Here is a 24,424-nt window from a genome sequence, read left to right as displayed (position 1 = left end):
CAGCGACCACTGCTATGTGCTTGTTGATACATGCGCACGCGTTCTTCGAGGAAGAACCCTCTGTCAATGGACCGAGGAAGATGCAACTCGCTGTTTTCAAAACGTTAGTCAGAATCGGCAATACTGAGATTCGAGAGCGTAAATATGTTGTGTAAACACATCGAAAGCCAGCTCAGGAAACGAACGATTCACAGCGTACTAAATATGCGTGGTGCGAGTTAGTTTTCACCTTTCTAAACGGCCAGTCAGAGGCAAGGTTTTTATCAATAGCGTTATTAGACGTATCGTCCTTGTCGAGCGCTCTATTACATTTGGATATTATTGCCAGTGCTGGTTGGTGGTAAGGCACGGTAAAATTAATAGGCAACATTGAACTTGAACGTGTGTTGCGGTGCGTGCGGCTGACGTCACGCTCACACGTACACGTGCGAGGCTGGCGCGGCCGCCGCAAGGCCGCCGCTGCCTATCGCACCGGCCACATCGCGCTCCAGCCCGCCGCCTAACTAACCGTGAACACAGCCTCATATGCACACCACACTATATTATATACACACACTACAAGCCTACCACATCTTATACAAGACAAGCCGATTTCAAACCCACACATTCCGAGAATTAATTGATCATTCAGATGGTTTTGCAATGTAAAGCAGCCAGCACTACAAGTGTGTTATTTACTTATCAAGCAATTCATGGAATTCAAGACAGGTTATTATGAATAGCTAAGCAGCGACAAAAAAAACATCCTAAAATTAGTTAATTTGAAGATAGAGATTGGAATTCAAACAACATCTTATGTTGCTGTAATAAATCGAACTGTCTACGAAGGACGACAAGCAACAAGTTAGAATAGTGTACGTCGTAACATTCTCCAGCCGACGGCTAATAGGCTTCAGCAGTATCGTATCGCACGCATGTAATACGAGAATACTATTTATATCTGCTGAAAAATCGATAAAAGTATACATATCGCGGAAATTTACACTGAGGTTATCAGAACCATCATTGATATCAGTGATAAATAATGCAGGTATAGGCATTTATGTAAATTGATGTCATAATCGATAACGATAATAAAGGTATTCACATTTTTTCTCAGACGATAAATTACGTATTGAAAGTTTGTGATTATACAAGAAACCGAAGATGTTGAGGCTACGGGCTGAATGAAAATATGTTTATTTTTACACTTTATAACTTGATCTCATTGTTCTTAGAAGCGAAACCATATCTACTCTACCATGTCTTTCAACCTCTGCTTGATCAAGTAATTGAATCCTCTCATGATAACCTAAAATATTATTCTCTAGGAAATAAGTTCTCGTAAAGGTTTGGACTATTGCAGCAGAAATCAACATAACAACAACATAAACTTACTTTGATCCTCAAATGTAAAGTAACTCATAAATATTTATGTGATAGAAAACATAAATAAACAACATTGAGTGAACCGATGCAGTTTTCGATAATACTTATGCATGCACACTGGTGCATTAAAACGTGAGTGACATTTAAATCCCAGATAAGACAGTGCACGTGTTTAATCATGAAGACTGCGTTTTTTACTTGAAGTTAACTCGTTATGCAAAATGCCTTTCTAAGGTCGAAGTTGAATCCATTACGGCGGTGTCGTAACGTATCGTTAGAAACTCATTTACCTTGCATAATATGGATACACATGATTGCATGTGTCTTGTCTAATATACTGTTCATTACAGTTACCAGCTTTCCATAAATGAGAACCGATGGGGTATCTCCTTTCTTGTTAACTTCCAACTTATATATCTAGTGTTTATATTTCAAGCTAGACTTGTTTACCGTGAGGTAGCAACAAGGCTTATATACCTTTATCATATAGGGATTTTGCGAAGAATAAGACGTGGGTTCAACTGTCCTGTCTTCGGCCGCAGTACTCTTGAAGGATTGATCAATGTATTGATACATAATCAATGTGTATACTTCCCTAAAGTTGTCATTTAAGTGCAAAACATGATCTTTGATAAGTTACTAACGTCAGAAGACTACATAGCACGTCAGAACACTTTTAAGATTTACATGAAGATAGTATAGGTATGCGATATAAAAATATTTCATGATAACATAAATAAGGAAACATTGCCTTTCGATATTTTTTAATCTACAACAATCAACAATAAGTAATTTATTACACCAACGTTTTCTTAGTAAAGTAGGTACCTATAGTATTTAATACTGAAATAAGCCAAGTATTTTCGTCTTAATTAAAATTCAGGCACATTTATCAGATATTATTTCTATTGTGATAAGATTACGTACAAAAATACCATATTCAGTGTCAGTATTCCAAGAACAATAATGAAATTTGTAGTAATAATAACAGGGAAAAAGATAATGTTTTACGCAAATTTATAATCGATATCTTATAGATATCAGCGGTTTATTGATAAAGGTTGATTGAGAGTTTAGATCGCAAAAAATATTGCGAAACTTGTTAGATTTGTAGGCGCAGTATCTATATTTTTGAAAGCCTCTGAAATCGTGAAGGTTAAGTTCGAATAATGTCGAAGCTGAAGCCGTCAGTTAATAAATTGGCTCTTTGATACCGAAATATGAGAGTTCCATGAAAACTTTGAGATTTAAAGCAGTTTTTCAGCAACCTAAACTTCCTCTCTGTGAGATCAATAAAAAAAGGTATAGATAAAAAATAAATATTTGTATAAAGTGACGAGCATGAAACGAATCCATGTGTGTTTCTTCAGCCAGCATGTAAAACTGCAATGCAGTAACATATTAACATATTCGCGAGAGGGCGCTGCGCTGGGCCTCACGCAAAATAAAAGTGCTCCGTAATAAAAAATCTTTAAAAATATTAATAGTGAATTAAAGTGTATGAAACTTAACTAGTATGTGACACATATAGTAGTTAATACGAGACAATATAGTGAAACAGTGCTTATTAAGATACAGTGTAAATAATTAAGAAAAACAATAACTCTGAGTGTAATTAGAAAAACAGTGCATAAAGTAACTAAATTCATAAGAAAACAAAGTGTAAAAACATAAAATACCGTATTCTATAAACGTTATAAACATTAAAGTAAGTTTAGTGCAAAAACATTAACATTTTAAAAAATAACAACAAAGTTTTTAAAAAAAGTGACGCCAAAAAGTGATTTGAATTTAAATTGCCATAACGGATTGTTTGTTTGTATAAACATCTAATAACCAGAAAGCATACACTAAATTCGACATCGAATAATATGTACCGGTAGCCCCGTGCAAAGGAGACCTACTTTTGCCGTTCAACAAATCCACGAATGTCCGTGAGTTCAAATCCCGCTACGTGCATTCGCTTTTCGTTAAGAGCAACATTTTTCAAATAATATTTGTAAGTTATTATTACTACTATGTCCTTAAATTTGACAAAAAATAACAACAGTGTCCGTAAGATGGCGCCACTGGTACCTTGTCACAAATGTAAAAAAATGGTCTATGTAAAAAATACCGCTCTATGCTCTGCCTGCAATAATAGATACGAGTTAGACTGCGACGGCTATCCCGAAGCAACATATCGTCTTAAGGACGCAGAAGCTAAAAAGAAATGGAGGTGTAAGTTGTGTATAAAAAATAAGAAATATGCAGACGACAATGTACAGTCTAACATTACCTTACGGAAAAAGCAACCACTCATTAAACCAGTGTCTCCGATACAACTAGCTGCCAACATAAATGAAAATGTAAATGATGAAACGCTACACCAATCGCCAGTACAACACAGCACTATGCTATTTGACTCACACATACTCACAGAATGCGAGACTTCTGATGAATCATACAGTACCCCCAAGATATCTAGAAGTGTTGATAAAACAATAACTGACCTAGTATCTACCTCAGAAATGAAGTGCACAATAACTCAACTTACACTTAAACTTGAAAGTACAGAAAATAAACTGGGAAATCTGCTATCAGAAAACAGTGACCTACGGGAACAAATAAAAAAGTTAACTGTAGAAAACCAAAGACTGGAATCTGTCATAAGCCATAACAAACAGAAGTTGAACTGTTCCCTTACACAACAGAACAACATGTCCACTGCACAAACCTCAGCAACTCCAGACGGTCCCTATAACAATAATGACTACGGGAATATAACATTGTTGAAACGGGAAATTGACACACTACAACAACAACTACAGGTCGCAGAACAAGAGATCTCAAAACTCACTGGTCGCATTGAAGAACTTATGCGGCATAGTCACCACATAAATAAGAATGAGTCTCTAAAAGCTACACAAAATACGGGACTGAACACTATGCCTAATTCTACAAGGTGGCTTAAACCAACTAACGAAAAGAAGATAGTTATCTACGGCTCCCAGCGGTGCGTCGGACTAGCAGCAGCCATATCACGCTCGCGTGCCAACACACAGTATGAGAGGTACAGAGTCGTCGCTGAAACGAAACCGAATGCTCCGACCAGAGAAATTCTAGTCAACTGTAGAAATAGCGAATTCTCATCTGATGACAAATTAATTATATGTGTAGGGGAAAACGACCATAATCCGACACTAATCTTATCTCAGTTAGAAATAATATTGGATAAGTTTAAAAATAACTGTGTGATTGTACTGAATGTCTTAAATAATGTAAATATAAATGTAAATAAATTGAATTACTCTATAGAAAACCTTTGTAAAAAATATGAAAAATGCTATTTCTTAAACAAAAAGCGCAATAAGCACTTCGAAATATGTGAGTCAATAAATTATGCTATTGATTGTTGTGACTATAATGATAAATACTTGAACCCTAGCGCTATTCGGAAATGGTTAGTGCGTAACAAATCAAGTTCCAATACAAACACCAGTGTAAATGAGCCCAAGAAAGGGACAATTCCTTATTACTTTACATGCTTAAAAGAAAGTAGTCACGATGAACGCTGCGTAAATATGCAAACCGACGTAAAGGCTTCAAAAGGGACCATACCCTATTACTTCCCCGTCTTAAACAAGAATAAAAATCAATCGTTTTTTCGTGCCTAAAAATAACGAAAATATACACAACTTTAAAATACTACACCAAAATATAGCGAGTATCTTGTCCAAAAAAGAATTATTAGAAATAACAATAGAAGAATTAAAGAAATTAAATAATGATCCAGATGTAATTTGCCTATCAGAAACATTTATAAAAAAAGGAAATGAGCACTACGCTAAAATACATAATTACACTATGGTTTCTAATTATTCGAGAGAAAAGCAAAGAGGTGGCACTTGCATATTCGTAAAAAAGGGACTAAATTATAAAGAGTTGACATTTTTAAATAACTACGCTGCTCAAAATGTATTCGAAGTCTGCGGTATAGAATTAATATGTTCTAACAAAATTATAATAATATGTGTATACAGAACACCCCAATCTGATCCACATCAATTCTTAATCAAATTAGGTAACCTTTGCATAACATATCAAATAAATACAAATCTAAAACGAACATTGTGATAACCGGCGACTTTAATATCAACACACTAAGAAAGGGAATGTAACAAATGAATTGCAAGATTTGGCAAATAACTATAACTTTAAAATCCACATCAATGTCCCAACCCGAAAATTGTCTTGTATCGATCATATATTAAGCAATATTACTAATGCAAATGCTACTGTCCTACCTCTTCATCTGTCTGATCACGATACTGCACAAATGTTAACCTTTCCTATTAAACCAGCCTCGCAAAACTCTGAAAAATATTATATTTACAAAAGAGACTTTAATATAGAATACGTTCGTAAATTTAAGGCTCACTTGCAGAACATGTCATGGTCCGATGTTTATCTGAATACTGAACTAAATGCCGCATTTAATGAGTTCCATGATTGGCTCTGCCTGCTTTATAATCTCTGCTTTCCGAAAACGAGAGTTAAGGTGAATAATAATAATAAAACACAAAATGGATAAGCAGAGGACTAAAACAAAGTTGCAAAACTAAACGCAAACTACGATACCAGTATTATAAAAATAAAAATACTAGTAATAGAAATAAATATAATAGTTACTCTGGTCTACTAAAAAAGTGTATAAGTTTGTCAAAAAAGAACGTAAATATAAAATATATCAACAATCACGATAATAAATGCATAGCAACTTGGTCAGTTATTAAAAGCGAAATTAATAAATTACCCTCTAAAACAACATAGAAACGATAAAGTCAAATGGTAAAGACATTAAGGACCCCGTCGAAATAGCCTCTGTATTTAATGATCACTACACCAACTTACCACAGATAAAAGCACCGACGAACAAACAACATCATATTCCAAGTAGACATCCAAACTCGATGTTCCTAAAACCTATGTTACCCAGTGAAGTGCGGCTGGAAATAATGACCTTAAACAATACTCACTCAGAGGGTTACGATGAAATTAATACTAAAATCATAAAAGCTTGCTGTGATGAATTATGTGAAATATTAACGTACCTAATCAATATGTCATTTTCAATGGGCATATTCCCCGACAGATTAAAACTCTCTATAATAAAACCGATATTTAAAAAAGGGGACAAATTTGATGTTAATAATTATCGCCCAATAACTCTTATACCCATCTTATCGAAAGTTTTCGAAAAATGTATGCATAAGAGGTTAATTGATTATTGCAGTAAATTTAAAATTATTGCTGAAGAACAGTTCGGATTTCAAAAAAACAAATCTACATCTTTAGCCATATTTACACTCATGAAAACCATACTCTCTAATGTTAATAACAATTATCTCACTACTGGTCTTTTCTTCGATTTATCAAAAGCTTTTGATCTAGTCTCACACGAATTACTACTAAAAAAATTAGATTCTATCGGAGTTAGAGGCCCTGCGCACCAGTGGATATCGTCATATTTAAGTGATAGGCAACAAAGCGTCGTTATAAACAAAATTAATAAAAATAAAGACATGGCTTCATACCGTTCAAACTATAATCTAAACAAATATGGCGTCCCACAAGGAAGTGTGCTTGGCCCCGTGCTATTCTTAATTTACGTAAATGATATCATTAAAATAACTATACATAAGTGCACATTATTTGCTGATGATATATCTATAATAGTAACGTCCAACAAAACATGTCATACTGTGAAAGACCATGAGGTTGAAATTAATAATACAATAGACTCATTACTAACTTGGCTAAATATAAACTGCTTGAAAATAAACTTAGAGAAATCTGTCTTCATTCAATTTAACCAATGTAACAATTACAAAAATAACATCAATCTTAACATACCTAGCATCAAAGAAGTTACACATACGCGATTCTTAGGCGTTATAATAGATAACAATATAAACTGGAAAGAACACGTAGATAATCTAAGTACCAAAATCAATAAATTTGTATACGCTTTAAAAATAGTGAAACGTGTAACAAACATCAAAACGGCAATCATGTCTTATCATGCTTACGTTGAATCATTGCTGCGCTATGGACTTATCGTGTGGGGTAATAGCACCGACATGAATCGTGCATTTATTGCACAAAAAAAGTGCATAAGATCAATCTGGGGGATGCAACCTGACGACTCATGTCGACCAGTATTTAAAAAACTTGGTTTGTTACCACTGCCATCACTTTATATCTATGAAATTTGTATGTTTGTAACAAAAAACAAAAAATTGTTTAAGTCAGCAAATGAGGTTTTACAGCGGAGCAGACGTGATCCATACACGCTAGTTCTTGATGACCTGCCTAGACTCACAAAGTATAATAAAAACTGCCTTGCAATGTGTGTACGTATTTATAATAAAATTCCCAGGCGTCTAAAATTATTAAATGTAAGAGCTCTGAAGGCACAACTACATGAATGGCTAGTCAAATGTAGCTTTTATAGTGTTAGTGAATTTCTTGAAAGAAATTTTGATCTCAGATAGGTTATTTATATGATAGAGTTAGTTTTAAGTTTGAAATTTTTGCATGCTATAACATAGCTAAACATGCTTGTACCTTTATATGTTATGTAACACCAAAAATACCATGTTTAAAAAGCAAATAAATGATTTATTATTATTATTATTATTATTAACACGGTGCATGCAACATTCGCTCTGTTGGCGTATTTGCGTATCGTGCTTCTTGCATAAGTGGCGTATTTCGCAACATCTTACTACAGTGTACCCGCGAAAGCTGTGACGTAACCGGTGCGCGGGCGCTGCCGACCCATTGATTAGACCGAGCTGTGAATGTAACCAGCAACTAAAGCCTAATCACTCATCTATCCATTTTTGTCATTGAGCATTAACAGGGACAATCATAGTGACTGACAAAATGGTAACAGACTCACTTATGAAAATAACCTCAAAATATATCTAGGCACAAAATTATCTTCCACGTGCAGACCTGCTTAAATAGAACCTGCCGAATAACAGCCGAGAAGTTGGCTTTTGTAAGTTGTATCAGAAAATATAGCCGTTGGCAACACGCTTCAACATGGAGAAACATCGAGAGGTCGATGTTAAAATATTCAAGCAAAAAGAGGTTAGTTGTATTTTTAGACAGGACTAGTGTCACAAGGAGTTGGCGGGTCAACAGCATCGATCAAGTGTGCTTCGAATAAATCTGTTAGGATACAAATAAATTCTGAACACGTGAAAATACGACAAAAAGAATTGGAGCTTACATTTTTTTAATGCTAAAAAGTGGTAGTTTTTCTTTTAAAATAATGGTAGAATTTCTGTTACAAGCATGGTCATTTTAGTTTAGTACTGAATTATATTAAATTGTTTGAATCTAAAGCCGTTATTCGTACATTGAGACCAAAGTCCTTTTATTGTATATCAATAATAATATTATTCACAATTGAATGTCATTGCGGATAATACCATACTCCGGGAATACCCCATGACAACTTAGATACCCCATGACAGATTAGAGCAAATAAATGGACAGAAATAGATACCTAAGAATTTAGCTTAAATGTGTTTATTGTTTATTTGAAAATCACAATTACCTTTGGATAATTGGATACCTTTATTTTTTTTCTCTAGAAATCATAAGGGCGAAATACATATCTATTTAATTTCAATGCCAATTCAAGTTAATTTCAGTGTTTAGTCTAGGCAGTTAATATTAAGGTACGCTAGTCTATGAAATCATGGATAGATTTATGAAATACGATACTGTATTTTCAAATACCTAGGTCTTAATTTAAGTCTCTGTCCACTAATTATCGTCTATAAATAAATTCAATGGCGTACCTATGTGAGACGTTATCGGGTCACAATTCATATCTGTAATTAGTTAATGTAAAAACTAGCGTAGATTAATGACAACGATTAAAAAACATGTTGATAGTTAAAAGGATGTTTGGGTTCAATGTGAGGCGTAGTTCCTACATGAGGTCTATCACCTTTCATGTCCGTCTATAAAGAAAGTAATATAATAGTCGGGAACTATTGTTTGCAGATGTATACATTGGTCGAGACGAAGGTAACAGCACAAACATCCTACTGTGCAAGGGCCGTGTTGACAAACAACACCCTTTAATATAATCATTGTTTACCTTGCAACAATGTGTGTTTGTAATGTATATTATTTAAATGCAAATTGTTTCACGGTTTTCATTGTTTCAGTTGAACCAGAAATAGCTCCTGATTAAAAGTCGTCGTTCAGCTTTTTGTTAAACAAATATCTGCGCTGTCTCCATTGAGCAGTGGCTCGTGACAATACTATGAAATATGCTAATTTTCCTCTATATAACGAGTACCTATCTACCTTCGGTGAATATTATTAAAACTTACGTTCATTTACAAGATAATTGTCCGCTTGGTACTTTCCGTTTTTCATTTTGTAACGTGTTTACATTAATTCAATTAATTCAATACGACATTATTGATACGATCTTTATAAAATTGCGTAGCAGATATAAATATATTTCTGTGTACGTATTATAGATATCAATTTCATTAACAAGTTATAAAGGTTTCTTACGATCTTACTTCAACTGCGTGGGAATCCCGTGGGAAATGTCCGTATTTAATGTCAGAACAAGCAGGTTCATCGTGAATATTTTATAAATCCATTATTAAGAATAATTATTCCCTTGAAATAATTTTCAGGAAATAATAGATTTGATTTGCGGGCTTCTGGTTATTAGCCCCTTCTCTGAACTCGATTATCTGTATGAATAATACAATATACAGAGTTGACAGTGATCTAGAATGATCCAGAATACAGAGAAAAAAAACTTGGTATTTAACATCGATAGCTTCCTATCTCATGTTATATTTAAAACATAGATAGAATCGATAGATTCGAAATAAAAGAGCCAAAACAATAGCGACCAAACCACCCACCCTTCACCACTTCCTATATGTTTTGCTAGGAAGAGAAGTGGGCGAATAATCTCCCCAGCAACACGTGTCTATTTTTTGAATGCTCTTTATTCCTGACTTAGTAACCAAGTAAGTGTGAGCGATGTTCTGGTCTGCGTGGGGTCGAGTAACATCGATATGATAACAAAGAAGTGCAGATGAGTGCGCGGCGTCTCCGTAACGTGAAACACCGAGACTAACCTCTTTGCTTGTTTACATATTGCAATAAGACACCAACTTCTTACGCTCGTGAGAACGATTCTTTAACATGATCGGTATTGTGAGTTCACACTACTTGCATGATATACGCTAATTATGCACCTATTGTATTATCTTTTTATGTATTTTATAGCAGGGAAGTTTTCAAACGGCTGTGTATTTTAGAGCGACATAAAGAGACATAAAATGATATCATCATTATCATAAGTTTCGTGCCTGTTATTCCCCGAATAAACGGATTTTAAACATACTCTAATTCGATGGTAGAATATTTGCCGTGGAGCTAATATTGACAATACCAGGCATAAATGCAAATTCCGGGTTCCTATTGAGAAATTCCGTGTGGAAAATCCCAAGAGCACTTTGCTTGCGTCCAATAGACCAACGAGTCAGTTTGGATCTAGTGAAACCACATTATTTACATAAATACTACTAAAGATAATGTTTCTAAATAGATACGTAAATACTATAAGTGCGTCAGAATATGTAAGTATTTTGTATAAGTTTTGAAGTATTAAGTAGCAAGGTACCATTTTGGTATGAACAGATTAATTTTGCATTTTTATGCATTTAATTACAAACATCAACTTGATAAGTGGTTACAATTTATTATGTATCAATATTGTTAATAATAATGATGAGTATTGCAAAGCTGAGTAATTCCTATATATAAATAACAGCCAATTCATTATGTAAATCACGGTTAATCAAAGTGTAGGCTTTAAGTAGAATGTTATTGCTGTGTGCCGCCTTAATTAGTGGTTTACCAATAGGAATAACAAAACCTACCGTACATATGTACCTATTAATTAATAATAATAAATAATACAGGCGTAGGTATGGAAATCCACTTTGATGCTAATGTTTCTCGGATTTCCAACCAAATAAAAATAATGCTATGGTATTTATTTCTGTTTGAAAAACAACATCCTTCCTTATATTACTTGCTAAATTTAATTTGTTATATTACTCTGTATAATAGGTACCTATGGAGTGAATATTATATTCATTGTTATTTTGTATTCATGCGACTAAATACCAAACGCTCTATTTACGGATCGTCGGATTTCCTTTGTTTTGTAGGTACCTAATTCATATTTTGGTATCACCTTTATTCGTTTGGTGTAAACCGGTAGGTCTATTCAGATCATATTATTTAATGCATATGGATAAACCAGGACAAAGTTTAATCTAATGCGTACTTGTAGAAAACAGTCATGCTGTATTTATATGAATGATCAGTTATTATCTGTTACTTTTTCTAAAATAATAAAGAGGATATGTAGCTATACATATAGTTATTCAAATATTTGTCAGTAATTAATGGAATAAATAACGTTTAGCTCATAGTGTCATACTTACATATTATGTATCATTCTATTTCCAAGTAGGTTCTAGAATGCAATTAAATTACAATAATGACATTTCTATTTACCTAAACATCATCTCTACTATGTGGAAGATCAGTCTATATTTTAGATAGGGAGGCCTTCAGCCTACATCGCTAAAGCTATAAAATTATCGACAGATAAGAAAATATGGTTACCTATTTACTTTCCCAAATGGACTGATCTCTGCTCTAAACTAAGTTGTAAAGTAAGTAAGTAAAGAAACGTACGTATGTTCTAGATTCTCAATTCCTTTGAATATCGCTCAGGTACCTCTATTAAACACCTACTATGAAACATCTTGCTCTAATCTTATGAACAAACTAATCAGACGAAGCTTGAGCACAATTTCGTAGCGATCATTATTTACATGTTGTTTTATGTACAGTTGAAACGTAGCGTTCATTCATGTCTGTTAACTATTTATATGCTTACATACATGTGGCTATGTACAAAAATAAAACGTGTGCATACGAATACAGGTATGCCAGGTATTATCGTGGCTAATACAGCTGATATCGACGTAGGCGGCCAGTAGCTCGCTGCCTGATAACAACGCACACTAGCGCACTGCATACGTACACACAATATTCGCTATGTGTGCGTGTGTAACACTATCTGTGACACAAGCTACGATATCTCTTTGTTTTCTTTGCAACCGCCGCTTGTTATCTGACAAATGGTCCTCGTTTATTTAATAGGTATCATGCACCCTTACCACTAGTATAACGGTTACTTAGTTAATACGTGCCAGTAATAACACGTTATAGATCAGAAATATGCATGACAGGTTAATGTTATGTATAAAATTACCGATACAGGACGAAATCGATTACTAAGCATGCATCGAGAATACAGAAGTTGCTGGTCATTAATAATAATCTCCTGTTCGTTCATATCAGGTTCATAGATATGCAATAAGCGCAAGCTTCGTTTTTCTTTCGTGTACTTGAATAAGTAGATAGGTAAAGTACCTATTAGGTAGTAATTTTTTATATGGTCATTCATTTATAGTATTTGTGATCATATCTTTTATAATTAATCTATATATCTATCTATATATATCTTTTATGACGCTATCATTTAATAAAATGTCCAATTGATAAGAATTCCACATACCTAATGCTATTTTTCACGGATAATTGGGTTGATATACATTTTTTGTAGAACACCTGTGTGATGTTGAGGTTTATCGTATTATTAGCTAAGATAAGAGCAATATTATGCAAATCTTAATGCTTACTATGCCTACTTGTTTATTAATACCAGCTTCCTAGAAAAGAGACTTAACACTTACTGCGTAGCTAGCTGTAATCAGTCTTTATTATATCTATTTTTTTAAACTACACTAAAATAAAGACATTGTGCTACAAGAATGTTAAAGAGGTCAGGTTTTTAGAAAACAGGTAGTACAACGGACTTTTAAGTCCCAAATGTGGTTCCCAAATGTCGGACTGTTGGAGATTTTTTATGATTCTCGCTCTGAGGTTCGTAAGAGTCTTGTGTTTGGTTCAATTGAGTCACTTTGTTGTTTGAAACTGATTATTCTTTAAAATCGTTTGGTTTAGGATTGAAGAAAAAATAATGACATATTAAATCAAGCACACCAATTTTTGAACCAGATGGTTTAGCAAAATAATGTTTAGCTTACACCTAAGACCATGAATAGATAATTTCAAAAACCAAAATTATATGATTTCAAAACTATTCTGGTTTAAAACCTTTCCAAACAATCCCTTTTGTGCCTTCAAGTGGGGCTTAACTGTCTATTTACCTGAGAAGGGACTACCCTTCATAATAAACTGTGAATTGTTAACAAACTGTCGTTATTTATAAAAACAGATTACGTATTAGCGAGATAAAGGTTAACAGCAGCCGCCGGCGCCGCCCACACGAAATTACTTTCTGCTCAAAAGTTAGAAAAGTGCGTTACTTAATTGAACAAAAAGTTATCTCATACATTAACTTTTTTGACGCTTCTTAAGCTGAGGTAACGATTGATGAAGTAATATCCTAAAAAAAATACGTGAGGAAAGTCTTAACTGTTTTACGGAACACATAACTTTTGATTTTAGGCCTACGCGAGCTACGAAAATGCTTAGTTGTTAAGTTACGATTAAGCGTTAACGTTATGTTTCATGGGTTATAATTAAGTTCACTTGAAGTCATAAACGTAGCAGGTTAAGAAAGCACGTTCTATAAATACATGTAAGTAAACTCGGCTGGTTGAAACAAGAAGATATTGCAGTGTGCTACGCATCGTAGCCGCCGTCTACGACAACGTTATGATCTATTAACATCTATTTAAACATTCCGTGGAACAATATACATTCGACTCTTTTAAATACAACGTTTTTATCGTAGCTGTTGTAATATTAACAAAAATACAATATGGTAATTCCGTTAGTCTTTGTAAACACTAAAGATAAACCACGCAACACTGTTTTCAGGTATTTAAAAAAACTGCACCCGAATTTTATCGGCTGTCACATAATTGGCTGCTCAATGCTCTTACGCATATTTTGACGATATCGGTTCTTAATTGACATGTTTCAATACAACACTGTCACGTTTGGGTAGATATACTAACGGTTTATCTTAGGATTTTCCAATATCATCCGTCTTGTAAATGTTTTGCGTCATCACGGAAAAGCGTTTGCGTTATAACCAGTTACATAGCGTTTACTTACACGTAGGTATTATTCTTTTTTTTCTGTAAATGCATTTAACGTTTTGTCCTTATGACGTATTTACGGAGTAAGGGGTAACTATTATAGTAATCTGGGGTAAGAGTTACGTTCTCAACGGAAAAACATAGGTTCATTTTAGGCCGATATTGTTACAGAATGAATGGATGAACTGATCACCTAGTTGATCCTTTTATTCTGTGTGTTTAGCCTTACAGAAGTGCTTTTACAATAAATATGTCTCATAACAAAACCTAATAGTCTTAAAGATAATTTGTTTGTAGTGACTAATTAAAAATACAGAGCTATTAGGTATCATAGAGCACCATTCCAATCAAATTAAATTGCTTTCCATAGTAGGACATTGAGATAACTTTGCGTTTAGTAATAATTACTATTAGTTATGCCGTCACGTTTATCTGTCAAGTAAGATATATTAATAAGCGGTAGTACCGAGTATTGCGTACAGCGAGTACAGTCGGGGTCGGAGTTTATCGTGCGACCCAACTGCCCACTTGTACTTTTCCTACTTGTTCTAATTTTAACTCATCAATTATTGAAAATGGTGCATTGTATTTAACCGATAACGACATTATCGTCTTGTCACAATAATTATTTAACGATAATATCCCCAGCTAAGCGTGGTCCGGACAATCAATACAATGCCTTTATTTGTATCGATATTAATTACTTACGTTAATTATTGATTTGTACTATAATTCCCGCAATCACAATACGTATGCTTGCGGTTACACAGTACAAGATAATTAGTACAATACCTACTGTTGTATAAGTATACAAGCTGATTACTTTTTCTTGGAACACGCAGTTGGTTCAACAAGTGACAAATCTTTCTTGTTTCTAACAATATAAAAATAACCACATTGTCGATACATGCATCATTATCACAAAAATAGGTCGGTAATAAGTATTTGTACTATAGTCCTACACCGGTTTCACCCGCGTCCTAAAGGACCTACTTGCCGCACCCGGATAAAAACTAATCTAAACGCTAGTTCGATGTATTATCCCTATGCCTGCAAAATTTCACAAAATCCGTTCAGCTGTTTGCGCGTGAAGAGGTAACAAACATATCTACGCACACTCACAAACTTTCACCTTTGTATTGTAGTACTGCATCTTTTAGTACGTTCTTACTAAGTACCTATTAGTATACCTAGGTATTATAGATGTCTGAACTCTCAATTTGACATGTAAAACTAGAAAATTGACAGTGAAAAGCAGTGGTATTGCCAAAGATAGATTTGTATTTACTTAGCAGTCTCTAGCTCTACATTTTCAATATCTTTTTAAAAGGTAAATAAAAATCGCGCATCACATGAGGCACTGATCTAAAAGGTCGTGTCAGATAGTAGAACATCAATACATTACACTCAATCACTGGCTAATTAGCTGATACTACAAGACGAGCTATCACGTGCATTTCAAGCTGTTAGTTCCAACTCACTTGCAGGTAAATAAAACTGCATCATCAGAGTACAAAGTGTCAAAACTGCACATGCTCAGATATTCCGTGGCATTGTTCTAAGATCATTGACATGGAATGAATAGTGGAAAATAATAATGTTGCCAACATAGTGACATAATAATAAGACCGGTTTAACTTATTTTCATGCCATGAGTTGCCAGATACGAAAACTCGTTAACACCAAAATGCTACCGGTGTTTTATCATAAGGTACGATTACGTTGAAACTCAACTCGTGTCATTTGGTAGAGACGGTCGTTTCTTACATGGTTACGTTGTTAAAGGCTTTTTCCTTACTGGATCTTGTAATCATTTTCAAGGTTGACGTACGAGAGATGTGGAGTGGGAACATGACAGGAATGCTAGTATGTCGTATAGGACACAGGTAGGCGGTGTCGGCAGGCGCCAGAACGAGCTGCCGAGCTGCCGACACGCTCCGAAACAACCTAAATAAAGCGGGCAGCAGGGAGCAGCGGCTGACGGACGCGGAACACGCACACAAACGCGCCGCACACACCCGCGCGCCGCACACTCGCGCGCGCACGCACACACCGCTCCCCAGACGAAAATAAAATCCACTCGTATGCGCCATGCAAATAGGAAGGCGGCCCGTGCACGCGAGTCGCCAAATCAACTAACAGATCCTTACGTTTCGTGGCACTGTCGCAAGACGGTCACGGGCGCAGCATCGCAGGCCGCGGGTCACAGCAACGTTCGCCGGTCGGAGATCTCATCCGAGGGAAGGCGCCGTCCGTCACTCCGAACTGGTTTAGCACGCTCGGATTCCGATGGAAAAGTACACGGGCGTAACGTCCACGAACATTCGGCACTCGCGGTATAGCGCGCCGGTTTCACTGCGGTCACTCGGCAGGAAAATCAACGGGCGGAGATTAGCATGAATGATATCATGGGTCGATCTGACGACGAAGCAACAAAACGGAGTGCGACGTCGGCGCGGGTCGCGCTGCGACTGGCGGCGGCACTACGCGGAGCCCCGTGCGTAGTGAGTGGCCGTGAGGCGCGGGGACGAGGAAACCCGGCGCGAGTACGGAGCGCCCAGCGGCGCGGGGGGCGCGGATTAATCACGTAGTAAGTATGCCCTCCCCCCCGGCCGCGCACCCGGGCCGCACCGCCCGCGGCGCCGCCACCGATAGAACCTGCGCTCCACCGATACATAAATAAATACTAAATGCAATATGAGCGCTCGTCGTGCCAGACTGAAACCGAACACTTCTCGGCCGGAATGAATTCTTGTGTGAGCGCTGGCCGTTGCCACCGAATGTTGTCGGCCGTCGCGCTCCGCCACGTAAACCCATGATGCAATGCAACTGTTAAACGCCTCTTAAGTTATCAATCAGCTCGAGAGATGCTGTTATGTAGAGTTGTCGGACGAGTGTCGCTCGTTTCAACATAATATGAAAGTTTAGTTCCGTGACGCCTGCGTATGGCGGCTGCTCATTGAGCGGCATGCCGTCCTGGTCCCGGGCGCGGTGCACGCCGCAGTATTCTGCGCTGCATGTGATTGCAAGTACTCTCTACAACAGGTATTTCCCACACATCTCCAGTGGAAAGGTTCTGGAACCGGTTCTATAATTCTATGTCGCTGACGTCACGGCATGCCTCGACCTCATGATACAAGCCTTTGGGACCTTTCTACTTTTTATTTATAGGTACACTAAGTACATGTAGCTTAGGAACTCTGCTTCTACTATATATTAATTTCATGAAGAGCATATCAATTATGATACCTACATTTTCTAACAATTTACTTAAAAATCCATCCAGAGGATCCTTTTCACGTCCCGCACTAGTAAAATTCTTCCTCATTGAAATACAATTACGTTAAAGCAGAACCCGTCTCACTCCAACTTCACAGAATTTCAAAGCCAGTTAAAAACCGTACTCGTAGTTAAATGAACGTTGCTACAAAAAAGGGTAAAATCGTTTAGCCTTTAAATACAATTGTCGGTAGCAGAGCACTTAGAAGTAATCCTGGTCGCGTCCATTGTATTCGAGAAATTGTTACTGAGATAAGCTAAAAAGACTTATCTTACAATAATGGGCCAGCCCCTTACGACAAATGGTCAGACATAGCGTATTGTCTTACAAATATTTTAATTTTTATTAAGTTTTATCGCGAGCTGCGCGCAGATAAATTGTTACAGTAATCTAGTTTATTTGGATTTGTATCTAAGTTTATGAAAACAAAGATGGAATGTAATGTTAATTTCTGAAACACGCATAATAATTATGTTTAGGCCTTTTAAAATATGTCTTCGTAGTATCTAGTTTATTTTCAAGAACGTAAATACGCGTCAGACTCTTTCTTTTTGTATATGCCCACTATTCTGTGCGTCATTACGTTTATTTGCTCATTAGAATCCCACATGACCAGCTGATAGATCCGTATTTCGTTTATAAGAAAAATGTGAGCCGTTAAGTTTTGATGTCCTTGAAACAAAACTAAGGAATGCGTCCAAAAATTAAGTACTTAACTTAAACTTAATTTTATACACTGCTACATATATTTAAATGACGTCACATCTTCCATCCCAAACTTACCTAGCGATCGAGAAAAAGTAACATCCTTCATAAATTAATTTCAGGTTCAACAACACTGATTTTAGAACTCTATGTACAACATGTCATCTTACACTAGTTACAATGAATGTTATTACAAAATCTTAAATTTTATGCTAAGTGTAGACTTAATTATAGGTTGCCACAGCATGCAGGTAACACAACATTAGTATATTTGTAGAAAAATATACCAAACACAAAATATAATTTGTATATTCAAAGAGAGTAGTTAAAAATGCAGTGCAGTGTACTAACTACCTATAACATAACACAGCGTAGAGTTACCATCGCGTTGAACTCTTCTCGTAGGGCCATCGATCGATTAGCCACGCTCAGGCGCAACAATCAGACGCGTTTTTTCATCCCACAGCCGATGGAAACCTTTTAATGCATACAACTCGTTAAACTTATGTAAGTTGGGCTACATTTTTGTGTATGCACGTTGGTGTAAATCATCTGCCTAGCCTTTTCATGTTGGTTTTAATAATTGTAAGTTATTTATTGTATATTGTATGTAATTTTAAGGGCTCTGAAATTTTAATTTCAAGGAATTGAGCTCGCTTGTCTTTAAAATAGTTTTCTTATTATTTTGATAAGTTATATACCTAACTATCTTACTATTGCTCAATAGTGCAGTCATTGAAGCATTATTGCTACGATTTTTTTTACTGTGAACCGATTTGTATGAAATTTTGGAATTAGGTTCATCTTACCCTTAACTTTAAAAGTGAAAATGATTTGAACTCTGCCACCCCCCCAGGGGGTGGTTGCCACCCCTTCTTTGGGGTGAATATTTTTTTTTTCAAAATAACCTCGGATATCGAAAGAAGACCTAATTTTAAGCTAAAGTTGTATTTAAAGTTTTTAAAAAAATCCAATACTTTTCAAGTTATTGGCAATTGAAAATTCGCAATTTTTTCACGTTTTTCATCGGTTTTTTGCAAATATCTCCAAAAATATACGTTTTATCGAAAATGTATAAAGAACAAAATTGTAGCAGGTAAAAGAACGAACAATTTGTTTCTTTATAACATGTCCTAAGTGCAATATTAAGCTAGATATTAAAGATCAAAGCCGTTTTTTATTTTGTCTGAAATTTAATCGTTGTGGTCAATGCCATGTAGCGGCGAGTAGATGCATTTTATACATTCTAATACAAATGGGTTTTGTAGTGCTTGAAATAAGCTTTAAGATGAGCACTATTAAAAGTCTTTTGCACGTAAAATAAGTGAGCTGTATTGCAAATAAGGGGAGCATCTTATATTTTTTCTTTTAAATCAATGGGTTTCATAAGTGCCATTTCCACCAAAATTAAAATTAATCGTATTCCGCCTAGGATTAACTTTATTATGAAGAGTTTGATAGATAGTATCAGTTTGGCTGCTTCAGGACAGATATTTTTCAAAAAAGTCACGATTAACGAAAAGAACAAAATTTCAAATTAAAGAAAAACTCACTTGTTTTTCATAATATCTCAAAAATTACGACAGATACGTATAAAAGTGTACTTATAAAAAAATTAGGTATTTTTGTGACAAACAATTTGGTTTGTTTGTTTTTTCTGTCGAACAAAAATTGACGGAGATATGATTGTTTAAAGAGCGCGTGGCAGCGCAATCACAGCCTCTCTTAAGCCCTTTAACCCTTCACCGTTTTAGAAAAAAGTTCTTTACTATATATTGCAATGATGGATGTTGTAGCCCTCTTAATTACTTTTACAGTGGTTTTTTTTAAATTGTGATAGCATGAAAATTTAAGGAGTTACGGTCCAAAAACTTGTCATATTTTTTTCTACTTAGTAACTGAAAACTTCAGAGTGTCAATATTTGGAGCAATGTGAAAGTAGGCAGTATAATAAAGAGTCATAACTATTGTAATGTGTATATATGTCTCCGGAAAATAATTAAAATTCGTAAATTGATCAACTTACTAAAATGATAGATGGCATAAACTACGTCGATTAAATTTCAGACAAAATAAAAAACGGCTTTGATCTTTAATATCTAGCTTAATATTGCACTTAGGACATGTTATAAAAAAACAAATTGTTCGTTGTTTTACCTGCTACAATTTTGTTCTTGATACATTTTCGATAAAACGTATATCTTTGGAGATATTTGCAAAAAACCGATGAAAAACGTGAAAAAATTGCGAATTTTCAATTGCCAATAACTTTAAAAGTATTGGATTTTTTTAAAAACTTTAAAGACAACTTTTGCTTAAAATTAGGTCTTCTATCGATATCCGAGGTTATTTTGCAAAAAAAATATTCACCCCAAAAGAGGGGGTGGCAACCACCCCCAGGGGGGGTGGCGGAGTTCAAATCATTTTCACTTTTAAAGTTAAGGGTAAGATGAACCTAATTCCAAAATTTCATGCAAATCGGTTCACAGTAAAAAAATTCGGAGGTTAGACCGTATTTTTCGCTTCAATGACTGCACTACAAGGAAGATCCGAGATTTCAAACTTCGAGTCCAGGTATCCTCAAGATTTCCTTAAATTTCACTCAGTCATTGGTGTACAAGTGTACACTTAAAAAATACATATAACTTAGAAAAGTAACATTCCTACCTGCAATATTTGTTTGCATTAATGATATTGACGCAAGCAATTAAAAACAAACTTAACAAAAAAAAATCTGTCCACAATTCAATTCCGAAAATATGTCGGTTTTCAAACAATAAGTTTTCCTCATAAGAAACCGCTCAATAACTGCAGCGTGCAGAACTTACATCATAGTACGAAAGCTGCTTAAAGAACCAAAATAGCACCAAACAAACACAACTATAAGATACCCTACTAAAATGTGGTTTCCTCGAAACTCGAGAACACAGTTTCGCAAAGGAAAGCTCTACAAACGAACTTCCACGTACATAGGAGCTAGTTTTTTGTAGACTACCAGCATTTCCAGTCATTTATAAATACAGCAAGCGAGTTTTCCATTTTTACTCCGTTCAATCAATTCTGTGTAATCTCATTAAAAAATATCATGAAGAATCTCTACTAGCTTTGAACTAGGAAATATCTCTAATAAATGCGAAATTTTGTGAATATTTGAAACCTAAATATTTATTTTTCTGCCACGCAAAACCACTTTACGGAATTTTATGAATTCCTAAAAATCTGAGTAACACAAAGTCACTTTTTGTATCGTATCGAATGTCTATAGGGTGCCATCTCCCAATGCATCTCAAGTCAGTTTTTCATATACGCCTACGAATTCTGAAAAACGTTTCGAGCTCTTTCTGAAAAAAGTCTAGGACCGTGATAAATCTCAATAGAAAATATAAGTTTCCCATCAATAACGTAAAAAATAATTGCTTGAAAAATGTTTCATTATATCTAGGTTATGCCTACCTTTACTATACGTTTAAATCTGATAATGTAAGGTGAATAATAAACTAACGTACGTTGTACATTGTGAGGACATTGTTGGTAGCCGGTCCCAACGTCGCGCCGTGCGTGACGCAGGCAGGTGCGCCCGCGCATAGCGACATATGTGTGATCTACTATATTGCTTTACTTATCAAAATCATCGATCAGAACGAAATGTACAGTGTAATTTTTATCTTTTTAATGATAATCGAACAGTAACGTTACTTTGAACCAGGTGGGTGTGGTTATATCGTAATTAATTTTCAATGGATATTCGTCGTGAATTCCACGTTAATACGATATGTTACACCTACGGCAAGATATTGTTGTTCTCGTATACCTAGTTTATTACAGCTGACTGCATTCCTCCTGGGTACGAAGTTTAACTGTGCGAAATCATATCGTCTTCCCTTGGCGCAATATGTTTAGACCTTTGTTCCCCAATTTTTCATTGTAGTTATATCTATTCCGCCTATACGTTTAGGGAGTCCTAATACGACTTCCTATTTCTATAACTTGGGCAATCCATAATTCTTAACTTATAAACACGAATAGCACTCTGTCTATCTGTCTGGCTTTCATTCCAAATCTACACAACTTTTTTAAAGTAGGCAGATTATATTAGTGTTCAACATGATGAAGAAATACTTTAGCAATTTTGAGATGTGTCAGAACCGCGGGAAACAGCTAGTAAAGAATAAATAAAAGAATAGACAAAAATATCAGATGACAGCAATTAGTCCATCTCTAAAATTCAAAATACGAATTCAAAATCAGCGTATTCTTTTTCAAAAGAATTTACCGTTGAAAAGTATTGCGGTGGTGGGAAAATAAGATTGGATTGCTTTTTCATTATTTGAGAGTAGTTTGTTGACTCGTTAAGTTCGTGTCTACGGCAGACGTCTGCCAGCCCACGCTGATACCTGACTGCCAATTACGAGACTCCAGTATATCGTGAAGAATAGGACTTACGGGATATTAGTCTTCAACTAGAAGAGAGCAAAACATGATCCTCTCATTTTTATAGACGGTAAAGTGAAGCAACCTACAAATAGACATTGGTACATACCTATGTAGTTTCACAAATACCTATATGTTTTGATTCTGTACGTTTGTTTAATTTTTGCAATTCAAGCATTTATTCTGATGTCAAATCACATATCACTAGAAATAATAATATATACAAATTCGAACTAAGTCTGTCAACACATAAATTATTGAATTAATATTCACCCATTTAATTCGTAGAAAACTGCTCGTAGACTGTTCTGATCAAAACGGGGCCGACATAATTCTTTGAAAATCAAGTTTATTCCTTTACGGAGAACTAACACACTGATAATTATCATGGGTCTTAGTCCTTCTGCAGAAACTCCTAATCATATACCTAATAACATTATTATCTTTATTTATCAAGGATAACATGTACCTCTTTAGCTAAAAGATAATTATGAACCCTATATTTTTATTTATTTTTCTCTTGACAATTTACCTGTTACATCCCCTCATTGTTTTATTGTCCTTTGCAAATACCTAGCTTGTAATTTAAATCACATTCAAAATTGTAATTAAGTGCCTATGCAAAATCAGTTTCTTTTCCACCTAAGAATCTTGGCACGATCACTGACGAGGCTGGCATTAAGTGCAGTGCCATAGCTACGTGTCTACACCTCTATGTAGGCACCAGTCAACTTGTCGACAAAGCTTGCGGTTTGTGCTTTAAAAGCATTGTACAAACATTTTTGGAAACCGCTCGGGCGATGCAGAAAAGCATGAATTTTCCCCGCAAAATATCTTGACGTTAAGTATAACAATGAAGGACTCAAAACTTCTGCGACGTAAATACTGCAAAATACATGAAACACATAATAAATACAAAACTGTGTTATTTTCAGTCAATCATTCAATAGTCGACTTTTATGTGGGTTTCTTAGGATCACAGAAATCCGAGTCTAACAATATAAATACCAAGGTTCCTGAACAATTAAGAACTTCCAAGTTTCTTGTAGACCTCATAATTGGAACCCTATGAATATAAGATTAGGTACGTGATTTCCCAACATAATCCCAGAGACGGAACCGTATAATAACTTTCAGGTTTCTATAGTTCGTTAGTCTTAAAGACTAATTTACAACGTGGAGGAAAATATACGAGGGTTTATAATAGTCTGCCATTTAGACTATTCCTGTGCGGTGCTCGCCAGACGTTATGCCGAATTATATGCGCGCCGATCCCGACACCCGACAGCATGCAAATATGAACACCGAATGCATAATATGCACCATTACCTGCCATTCTCTGCCTGATGGAAGCCAACTACTTACGTACTCAATTTTACCATTC

At 35.4% G+C, this 24,424-nt stretch overlaps 1 protein-coding gene across 1 annotated transcript in view; it reads right to left on the bottom strand.

Annotated features, from left to right (window-relative positions):
• The window catches only part of LOC110378061 (ataxin-1-like), a 36,002-nt gene extending 18,645 nt beyond the window's left edge, over positions 1 to 17,357 (bottom strand). The window contains exon 1 of the mRNA XM_021337145.3: positions 16,775 to 17,357. The gene's annotated coding sequence lies outside the window, so the exon portion shown is untranslated. The remainder of the gene's footprint in view (positions 1 to 16,774) is intronic.
• Positions 17,358 to 24,424: the final 7,067 nt, after the last annotated feature.

This window comes from Helicoverpa armigera, chromosome 11, assembly GCF_030705265.1.
Source record: "Helicoverpa armigera isolate CAAS_96S chromosome 11, ASM3070526v1, whole genome shotgun sequence".
In the NCBI taxonomy this organism is placed as follows: Eukaryota; Metazoa; Arthropoda; class Insecta; order Lepidoptera; family Noctuidae; genus Helicoverpa; species Helicoverpa armigera.
Note: the sequence above shows the minus strand (reverse complement) of the source record. Positions and strands in the feature narration are given on the sequence as shown.